At 36.3% G+C, this 8,245-nt stretch overlaps 1 long non-coding RNA gene across 3 annotated transcripts; it reads left to right on the top strand.

The window, feature by feature from the left end:
• Positions 1-3,920: 3,920 nt before the first annotated feature.
• Positions 3,921-8,007, top strand: LOC142633917 (uncharacterized). 3 transcript variants are annotated; one of them, XR_012843995.1, is made up of 6 exons: positions 3,921-4,096; positions 4,578-4,625; positions 4,960-5,075; positions 5,851-6,089; positions 6,271-7,906; positions 7,951-8,007. It is a non-coding gene; the product is annotated as an uncharacterized LOC142633917 (long non-coding RNA). The 3 variants fall into 3 exon arrangements; XR_012843994.1 differs by lacking the exon at positions 4,578-4,625; XR_012843996.1 differs by lacking the exons at positions 3,921-4,096; positions 4,578-4,625 and adding an exon at positions 4,641-4,871.
• Positions 8,008-8,245: the final 238 nt, after the last annotated feature.

The raw sequence follows: 8,245 nt of genomic DNA, 5'->3' as shown, positions 1-8,245 counted from the left end.
TAATCGTCTAATGATTCTATTTGTTGCACAGTAGACCAATATGTTTGAGGCAAGCAGGTACTTGGGTAGACTAGCATTCATTAACACACAAGATAATTATATGAATTTTTTGATAATATACAATGATAGGAATTAAACCACATGTAATGAACTTAATTTAACATTCTAAACTAGAGGTTTGAGGCAAGCAGGTAGTTGATTACATTGGCATTCACTCAAAAGACAATGATAAGAAATGAAGAACACATACACTAGCATTCACAATTGAAAGAACGCGTACATGTACACTAGTCACACAATTGACAATGATAGGAATTAAGAACACTTACACTAGCTAAATACGTATAGTTGGGTTAGTTGAGAATAAATTAATGAAAGCAAAACAATTGAAACAATTGAAAAAGGTTTTAAAAGTAAAGAAATCAATGAAATCAAAACAATTGAAAAACTCACAGTTGGGTACGTGGTGCGGACACAAGATACAAGCCCTCAATTATATGCATGTATAGGAGGAAGAGTAAAAAGAAGATGGCCGAACCTATGGCCTTATGGATGGAGCCTGTTAGTTATTGGGCTTAAGATTAAGCAAGCCCGAGAATTTAATAATTAGGGTTTCTTTATGCATTTTATTGTTAGCTATTTAAACACTTATTCTAATTATTGTAAGACAACTTTTGAGAATTATTAAAAAAACGTGTGTTTTCTTTTACATTGGTGTCGACTCCAATTTGCTTGGTGTTGACTCAAAGTAACTCTTAGGTGCTGACTCCTAGGGTTTATCTTATTGTTTTTCTGTTCTATTGGAATACTGCGGTTGTCCTACGTCAGTTTTGGTATCAGAGCAGACTTCCGGTCCATACAACACAACCATAGACAACCATCTCAAAGCAAAACCATGACAGTACCTTTCAAGTTTTTGCCCCATGAGATCTTGAACAAGCCCAAACCAGCCCCTGCAATCTATGTATACCCCCACGCCCCACATGAGTTTCTCACCCCCAAGCCAACAGAGAAGCTAGAGACGCCTCCCAAGCCGGTGACCACCATCCATGCCCGCCTCTGATCACAGAACCCATAACCCGAAAACCACAAAAAAAAAAAAGACCCATGTCGAGATCGACGAACTACTGCCTCTGAGATTGACCACCCACGCAAGCCCATCAGCCACCAGATCAGAAACAGAGGAGTTTGAAGCCCACAAAAGCCGTCGATAATACTAGATTCACGCTGCCGTGAACCACCATGCCACTTCATGCTACGCCGGTTCTATTGCCGCTTCACGCTTCACCGCGACCTGACGTGTGATCTCCGATCTGCACCTGCGAGCACTGCTGATCGTGATCGCTGGTGATCTTGCGCCGCTGTGTGACTGCTCCGCCGTTTCCTTTTCTTTTTTCTCTTTCAGTTCCTTTGTTTCTAGTAGCTTCTTTAATTCGGTGTTTTATGTTTGGAAGTTGGGTTTAGCAAACTCTTGTTTTAACTATAGTTCTTTTGTTGTATTTCAAAAAAAAAAAAAACTATTGCTGTGATAGCCCACTGCTTATATTGGGCTTGAATTGTTATCCATAGGTCCACTCAGCCCAAGTTAATTCACTCACTTGAGGAGCCAGACCCGTGACTATCTAGTGCAATAAGTTTGCCACTAACAAGGTTACGATTCTTACTCTATTTTTTTTTTTGTGGATTCAATTTTGTCTCATTAAAAAATATTATCTTTATATTTTTTATGTGCATATCCTACCATACTCCATTGGCCTACCCATTTTGTGCTCAAATTAGTTGTTTTATTATTTGTGTTTTCTTTCAATACCCACTCTAAAATTCCAAAAAAAAGACAAAAGACATAACCCAATTTCTTTGAAATATCTTATTCTCATTATTAATTGTGGAACTTATTGGAATTTGACTTTTATTTGGGCTATCTCTCAATATTGGAACACTGTCACTTCTTGACTGCAATTTATTCATTTGATTCTTTGATCTAGTCTCTACATATACTCTTGCTTGACCTTGATTTTATATTGAGAATTGGTTATTTGAATTTTTTGGGGAATCTTAACTGCATTCATAAATATTGTGTTGCATGCATCTACATAGTGGTCGCATCATGTCAAACCCTGAGCATCAATCCACTTCCGAATCTAGACCCTCTTTAGAGCAAATCATAGGAGACCTAGCAAAGAGTGTCCATGATTTACTGGATAGGGTAGGGCGAATTGAAGCATCTCAACTCAAAGAGAGAACATTAACCATGAAGGAGATAACATGCTTAGGCAAAATCATGAATATTGCAAGTTCAACCTGAATATTGGCAAACTTTCTCTAGCCCTTGGACAGCGAATTCTATGTTGAAGACCGAACTAACCTTTAGATCTATTTTCTTGAGGTTCTCCATAGATCTCCAGAGTGTAGGGAGGCCATGGACTTGAATCTAGAAAATGGATGTAGAGAAGTAAACCTCTTGCCAAGTGAGCTCAAACCTCCATCTCCTCTAAGGATGAGATGACCTTCTCTGATGGACCACGAATGTAATCATGTAGGTGGAAAGTTTTATGGAGGTCGACTTCATGTTGGAAACATAACATGAAGGTGTCTTTCCCACCCATTTAACATTAAGAGGAGATGAAGGTTTCCATGCTATAATCACTATGTCTTTTAACTATGTTTGTACTTTGTACTAGTGGGTTAAAGTAGTTATCTTCAGTTTGAAATAACTTTTTATTTGAATAAAAGTTTCCATTTAAATAAAGAAGAGTAACTTAATATAATAACAATTTTGATTGAAGGGACAACAACTAGAGCTAAGTAACGTTTGTGAACCTTTATATAAGTTCTCTTGGGCTATGCGTTTTCACAAAATTTAGTGACTTGATGACATTGAGATCATTCTTTCATTCAATAAGAACAGTGGTATACCATTGAGAAAGAAGTAAAAAGGTAGTAGTAAGATCTAATGGTTCCAATAATTCAAAAATAGAGATTGATTTTTACACTAAATGACCTGAATTGAAACAGTGTGATATATATATATATATATATATATATATATATAAAATATGATGCAACCGTCAACATTGTCCTATAAGAAGTAACTTAAAGGTTTTATACACTTGTAAAAAAATAAATGAATATTATGATTCTTATGAATTTTCACTGAAAATACCAGCACAAAAACTCAATGTATACAATATCTAAATGTGCCGTTTTTTTGATGAACTAAAAAAGGGCAGGGGCGACCATGTGTGACTCACCCTCTTGGGCGTGACTATAGGGGTATCCTCCACTATGGAATGTTGCATTGAGTCATAGCTACTGTGACTAAAGTGTCACAGACCTCATCGTAGCACCCCAAGATAGCAAGCAGTAAGGCGCAACGCATGAGTTCTCCCACCTTCCATCCCCGGTACCCGCCAGGGTTCGAATAAGGGATCATTGCGCATGCACATAGGCTCCTTACCGCATGGCTAACGTGAGGGCTAATTGTGCTGTTTTTATAACTGTATGTGTAGGTGAATAAATTTGATTGTTACAATATATAGTGATACTGATTCTAGTTTGGCCCCTGGAATTTGGAATGACACTTGTAGTTGTAACTTATAACGCAATGTTTTAGATTTTTATCCCAACAATATCAACCATAACAATCTACCACTTAGAATTTGTTGTAAAAATATTATGGATGTATCATTTCTTAATTTTAAGCTCTAAAAATTCTTATCTTATATATGTATTAGTTTTGAGAATTATGCCGAGGGATCAAATTTTTGCTAGCTTTTGAAATTGAGGTGAAAATTCTATCGAAAGAAAAAAGTTCCTTTACCCCCAAAAAGAAAAGGAAAAAGAAAAAGAAAAAAAAAAAGAAAAGATAAGAAAAGATAGGGGTATTTTTTGTAATTAAAACTGGAACAAACCCTAATCACTTTTATCCTTCTATAGCCGTAACTCCCTCCCCCTCTTTTTAGTTTTGATGTCTCTCTCCTCCGTTCACTCTTATCCCCTTGGGCTGTCTCGCTGTTTATTTAGCCAGCACCTCTGATTACTCTCTGCTCTAACTATTTGAGAAAGGTCGCATCTTCTACACTACAGTCAAGTCCAGGTAATCATTCTAAAGCTTTCTTAACTAATACCCTTTTTTATTTATTTATGCGTTTCGACTTTCGAGTATAACATAACATAATATGTTCATTTTTATTTGTTGGATTGGGAATCAGAGAGAAAAAAGAACAAGAAAAAAGAATCTTAGTGCTGATCTTTTGTAAATTCATTTGATAGTTTTGCCTGAGGTTAGTTTGGTCCGGTTTAATCGAACCTGCTCGATTGAGATGTCAATTTTTAAGTATCAGATGTTTTTCCTTGGGTTGTGTTTCAGTTTGTAGGAATTTAAGGTGAGAATCTTAAGTTATTGAGAGTTAACAAAATTTATGGGATTATTATGAAGTCTCAACTTTTAAGAATTTTAATCTTCTGTCTTGCATTGTAACAAATCGTGCTTAAAACTAGTTTAACATTTCCTATCAGGTTTCACCTACCATAATGTTCACCTTATAAATCACATTAAAACTATTTTTCTTTTTCAGGTTTTGCCTCCCATAATGACCACGTGGGTTGTTTTCTCTACATCAAACGTACATTAAACTCTCAAGATTTTTAAAACTAGTTTTGAGCCACCGAACTCTGAGATATAATTTTAATTTGTGTAAATTACAAATTACACCCTAAAGTTTAGGGGTGTTTGGATTTTACATCCTGAAGTTGCAAAATTTGGATTTTACCTCCTGCAGTTTAAGGTGTTTGGATAACACTCTGATGTTTTAGAATTTGGATTTTAGAGTATTTGGATTTAACACCCCAAAGTTTTGAAACTTCAGAGTGTAAAATCCAAACACTCCCAAACAGAGCATGCCCCTGTTGATTTTGGCAATTGTTTTTACCAATTCTTATTTGACTTTGACCTTGTAGGTTATAACTGGAGAAGATTGGTATGATCAACAAGCATCACGAGCTGTAAATCAAGCCGCTGGACGCATAATCCATCATCCTCATGATTATCGGGCTGTTATTTTCTGTGATGAAAGGTATTTCTTTCCGTGGTTCTGTCACTTTGGTCTTTAATTTCACCAGAATGCACAAGCATGTGAATTAGAAAGCAAAAATATCAGTAGATGATCATTTTCTTATTTGTCTTGTTTTGTACTGCTTGCCCTTATTTAAACCTAAATTTCATTAGCTTAGCAGATATTTTAGAATGTATATAAACAATGTAATATCCACTTTACCTGGTTGTAAGCCATTTGCGATGTGTTTTAGAATATGATGGCCTTGTCATTGTCCCTTCCTGTGCAAAGAAATATTGGGGAAAAGAAAAAAAACTGATAAAATTTTGAACTATCATTCTAGTTCTTGACAATATGACATTCAACAATCTTTTTTCTTTTAAACCTTGTACAGAAGTTTCATGGTCGGATTCTGAACTCAACAAGTTCTGTGAACTTTCTAGAGCTGAATTTTCTTTTGTCATTCTAATTTTTGTTGAATTTTAAGCTCTAGTTCAAATAGAATCTCCTCCCCTTGTAAAGTTCAAGGTGGAAGTCTGCAAAAGATATTTAACCACCTGTTTGGAAAATATGCAATACATAATTATATGCAAACTGCAAAACGATCGTTATTGTTTCCAGTCATTGAGAAGGTTATGGAAATCCATCTTGGACTTAGGCTTGCAACCAATTAGAGCCTTTGTCATCATTATATATTTATTTATTTTATTGATGTAACTCTGTTAACTTTTAATCTTGAAATTTATGTTTTTTTTTTTAGTTATGCTTTTTCTTGTGACTTGTGAGTTATAAACAGGTTTGCTCAGCTGTATTGACAATCCCAAATATCACTTTGGATACAGCCTCACATCAAGGTGTCTTTTCTTTTGGAACAACCTTCTGAATTCTGATCTCCAAAGCTCTAGTGCTAACGCATTTCTTCTCGTGGAGTATTACTCCAAATTTGGGGATGTAGTTTTTACATTGACCTGGTTTTTTGGGATGGAGGAGCTCGAGGTTCTACTCATCTAAGGTTAATACAAACTGAAAATAGAGGTAAGTATCTTCCAGCTTAAGTACATGACTAGTTTCATTGTTTTTATGATTTTTATATCTACCTATGTATTCCCCTAGAATTGTTGGGGAATTATATAGGTAGGTTGGATCTTCTTTCTCTAAAATATTCAAAGTTTATATTGAGTAACTATGTGACACATTGTTTCATGAATGTTTTTAGAATGAAGGCTTTCTATACAAGATGCAGCCACAATTGCGGGTTTGCACCCTCTCCACTTGATGTGTGAAACTACTGCAATGGCCTTGGCTAATGGTATTTATAAGACAGACTTACCTGAAACCGATCAGCCAAATGTTGCCTTTTCTGATATTGGTCATGCTAGCATGCAATTTTGCTTTGCTGGATTTAAAAAGGGGCAGCTGAAAATATTAGCTCATGATCAATCTTTGGGTGGTGGAGGTTTTGATGAAGTGCTGTTCGAGCACTTCGCTTCAAAATTTAAAGAACAGTACAAGATTGATGTTTTCCAGAAAGCAAGAGCTTGGAGCTTGTGAAGGTACCTTTGGAGATGGCTTTTGCAGATGCTGGTCTTACTTTTGAAAATGTCCATATGGTTAAGGTGGTTGGTTCGGGCTCTCATGTTCCTGCAATGATTAAGGTACTGACAGAGTTGTTCAAAAAGCCTAGGCACACAAATGAATGCAAGTGAGTGCGTTGCCAGGGGTTGTGCTTTGCAATGTGCCATTCTTAGTCTGAAATATAAAGTATGAGACTTTCAGGTAATTTTCATGGATAGATGGTTGATACCCAAGCATTATACATACATATACATATACATATATATATATATGGTAGTTTTATTGCCTTTTTTTTTTATGCTTGCATGCATTTAGGCTCTCCTTGAATTTTTAATGAGGGACACTTTAATGGGCTTTCCTCTCTCTCTCTCTCTCTCTCTCTCTCACACACACACACATATATGGTAGGCATGCATTTAGGCTCTCCTTGAATTTTTAATAAGGGACACTTTAATGGGCTTTCCTCTCTCTCTCTCCCTCTCTCTCTCTCTCTCTCACACACACACACTCTCTCACACACAAATTTGCTTGTCACTACCAGGGGTGTCAAAAACTTTAGTCATTATTCCCTCTTTTCATTCTCTTCTTGTGGTAAATTTTAGGTTAATCTCGGCCATTAATGGGTCCTCGCTCTTAAGAAATTTATGTGAGCGGGGACTCATCGTCACTCACGTGCCAAAAGTGATTAAGTGATTAAGGGGCATCATATGGGTTTTTCATGCTATTCTTCCTCATGTTTTAACCCATCTAGGGAACTGCCCTAAATACATGTAATCTGTCTGGGGGTATTTACTTAAAGATATTAGACCTTAATCAAAGTCTTTTTTTCTTTTTTTTGGCATTACTATGATACCAATATTTTTTAGAGCTGATCTGATCTGAAGGTCAACGAGAGCTTCCCATTTATTTCTCAAGAAACAAACAAACAAAGAGCTTCCCATTCTCAGATGCTTTGTCTTGGAAAGGTGCTGCCCTTGGTACTCAGAACAGGGCTGCAGACAATCAGCAGAGTACTGTTGTTTTAAAAGGCTGAAGGCAAAGTTGGTGTATGGAGGAATGATTCCAGCAGATGTGCAAAAGGCAGTGAAGGAATTTGAAACGGCTTTGCAAGATAGAGTAATGGAAGAGACAAAACTCAAAGAATGCTGTTGAGGCCTATGTCTATGACATGAGAAACAAGTAGCATGCCTAGGCTGTGTTTGGATGGATGTAAAATGTTTTCCAACTGTAAAATATTTTCATCTGAAAATATTTTCGGGAAAGGAAAATATTTTTAGGTGTTTAGTGGCATTTTAAAAAATACTTTGGAAAATATTTTCAGGTGTTTGCTTGTAATCTTGAAATTACTATAGAAAATACATTTTTCACTTGTTGCTCACATTTTTTCACATTTTCTCAGCTCCCAAATAAATATATAACATCATATCTCAACAGAGAAACACAAAAGAAACAAAACCAAAAAAAAAAAATCATAAAATCTGGGAGAGAAGAAGGAAGAGAGAGAGGCGAGATCGTGATCGCGAAAATCCAGCACCAGCGCGATCGTGAAAACCCAGCACCGGCGCGATTGTGAAAACCTAGCACCGGCGTGATCGCGAAGGCAGGGCGATCGCGAA

Source organism: Castanea sativa, chromosome 5 (genome assembly GCF_040712315.1).
Source record: "Castanea sativa cultivar Marrone di Chiusa Pesio chromosome 5, ASM4071231v1".
NCBI classification, from domain to species: domain Eukaryota; kingdom Viridiplantae; phylum Streptophyta; class Magnoliopsida; order Fagales; family Fagaceae; genus Castanea; species Castanea sativa.
Note: the sequence above shows the minus strand (reverse complement) of the source record. Positions and strands in the feature narration are given on the sequence as shown.